This window comes from Xyrauchen texanus, chromosome 4, assembly GCF_025860055.1.
Source record: "Xyrauchen texanus isolate HMW12.3.18 chromosome 4, RBS_HiC_50CHRs, whole genome shotgun sequence".
NCBI classification, from domain to species: domain Eukaryota; kingdom Metazoa; phylum Chordata; class Actinopteri; order Cypriniformes; family Catostomidae; genus Xyrauchen; species Xyrauchen texanus.
Window position 1 is genome coordinate 31,948,224 of NC_068279.1, and position 2,757 is coordinate 31,950,980.

Sequence of the window (2,757 nt, forward strand, 5' to 3'; positions counted from 1 at the left end):
CCCAATCATAAAATGCATGTCATTTAAAAAAGAAGTTAACATTTTTCTTTTTACCACAACATACAGAAAATACATTGAAAAAAGTAATATTCTGGAATTATGTGAATGAGCTATTTCTACCTGATCTAACTCTTAAAATGATTTGTTAGTGTAACCTAATATATTAAGGTTGATTCAGATAGTTTAATGCAAGTGAATGGTGAAGCTCCAAAAAGCACATAACAACAGCAGAAAAGTAATCAATAAGATCAAATCAAATAAAAAATCTCACCCGCACCATATCATATCACTTCTGAAGACATGGATTTAACCACTGGAGTCATGTGGATTACTTTTATGATGCTTTTATGTGCTTATGGAACTTACAAATGTTGGTACCCATTCACTTGCATTGTGATGACCTACAGAGCTGAGATATTCTAAAAATCTTCATTTTTTGTTTTGCAGTAGAAAGACAGTCGTACACATCTGGAATGACAGGGTAAATGATGAGAGAATTTTCATTTTTGGGTTAATGATTCCTTTAAATAATATTTTTGACTTCAATACAACCAGTTAATTTAAATGTTACAACATGAAACACATTTTTTAGAATAAAATTTTTTTTTTTCAGTGTACAGAGTATTGCCACTAATATCACTTCTTAACAGTGATATGTTGTAACTGTCCTGACATAAAGTTTCTGCCTTAGTACCCATCAGCATTGACCTCACTTGTAGGGAATCCACAGACTCCTTGTTCTGCTTGCTGCAGCAGCAGCATGGATAGAATGTGGTATGAGCATCCATCCACTTCTTGTACCTGCCCATCTCACTCTTCTAGCATGCTGACGACATAGAGCCATTTGTGATGACAGACATACAGCGAGACAGAAGCTTGGGACCTCTGGGCTGAATATGAAGGAGAGGACCTTTCACCATTTCATGAGCAGACATTCCAAAGTTCACCAGCTTCCTCAGCATAACCACAGACTGAAACAGGGCAAAAATCCCTCCAGTCACAGCAACAAACTGCAACTCATTATCACCATGATAATCTGCCTCATCTTCATTTTTAATCTTTACAACTAGAGGAAAACAAAAATAAGGCAACTGAGTGATGCTCGAGAATGACTCATGCTTATCTATGCGATAAGTATTGTCCAGATCCCCATGTACTGTTGAGCGAGGTTACAATAAAATTACAATGACTTTCAAGGGCCCCAACGTGACTGCTTGTTGTATTTAATGACAATATCTCACTCAGGCTAGTGTTGAAGAATTTGTGTGCCAAATATAGGACGCTGTGGTATTGTTAGAATCTCCATTGCTCTGAAAAGAAAGGTTTCGCTCTCTGACTCTCTCTGACATATTGGATAACATTCTACCTGTGAGCTGGGAGGAGGCTGAGAGAACGGTGTATTACTCCTATTTCATGATGAGGGGCTCATTGATTTATCTGCTGCCGGCCTGAAAAGCAGTGAGGAAAGCTGGTCTCTCTGTTTCAGAAATGTCTTGAGCCAATTTTACAGCCAGCGTATCCAGGAAATGGGATCCATTTAGGCTGACACTCAGCAAATTTTCTGATAGATTCACATTGGCAATGTGGGTGCCCCATGATTTCACACACCCAGGCGCATCGCAGAACAGATCACAGAGTCTTGATTAGAGGATTTTATCCTTGTGAGCTTCCAAAGCTCTGGAGAGGATTCCATCAATATGGAAACCATTTTAGCAAGTTTTGTGGCACCTACAAAAAGGTGTCTCCATTCTAAAAGCCCATAGAATAAGTGCAGTAGTCTCAGGACCTGCAACAGAGAGGGAGCTCCATAAGTAGGCAATTTGTGAGAGTTGTCATGTATTGCCTTAAATGATCCCATAGAATAATTATTAAAATATCTTAAAACACTCCACCTTAAAGTAAAGAGATTGCAATCATCAAGAAAGGAGTCATTTAACAGCCTTAAAAAAGCTGTTTATGGCATTTAAACAATTTAGTTACCCTGTGAAAAGTAAATGCCGCATTTTTCAGTTTTAGATATTTACAAAATATTTAAGAGCCTAAACTGCTCAAATTGTCACATTTTCAGAATCTTATGGACAAAACCTCTGACCACATACTGCACTTTCTGCCACGTATTTAGATTATATTATTATTTATAGTAATGACCGGCGGCGGCACATGCAACATCTGAGAGCTGTCCTGAGGTCGCTGCGATGGGCAGGACTCATGGCCAACCTGAAGAGATGCGCAATTGGGCTGGTGAAAGTTCGGTGTCTGAGGTTCCACTTAGGTCACGGGCAGATGTGACACCAGGTTAACAAAACCTCAGTGATCGCGGCTTGCCTGAGTCCCAAGAACTAAAAAGAGGTAAGACAGTTTCTGGGGCTGGCTGGCTACTACCAAAAGTTTGTGCCTAGTTACGCTGATGTCACCAGCCCGTTGACTGATCTTACTAGCCCCCGGTCCAGTGGATGGAGTCGTGCCAACAGACTTTCCTAAAAGTAAACTCTGTGTGCTTTGTGGGGTTTTACATGCTCCTGACTTCTCTCTTCCCTTTATTTAGCAGATGGATGCATCCAAAAGGGGGCTGGTGCTCTTGTAGGAGGGGGGAGTGGAGGAACGTCCGGTACTGTTCATAAGTTGCAAGCTCTCCTTCAGGGAGACAAAGTACAGTACCATCGAGAAAGTTCATCTTGCGATCAAGTGGGCTGTCCTCACCCTCCGCTACTACCTGCTGGGGTGGGCCTTAACCCTGTGTTCTGATCACACCCCACT

The 2,757-nt window shown here is 40.9% G+C and overlaps 1 pseudogene; it reads right to left on the bottom strand.

Annotated features, from left to right (window-relative positions):
- Positions 1-818: 818 nt before the first annotated feature.
- On the bottom strand, positions 819-2,003 carry LOC127641264 (glutathione hydrolase 6-like; annotated as a pseudogene).
- Between the last annotated feature and the right edge of the window lie 754 nt (positions 2,004-2,757).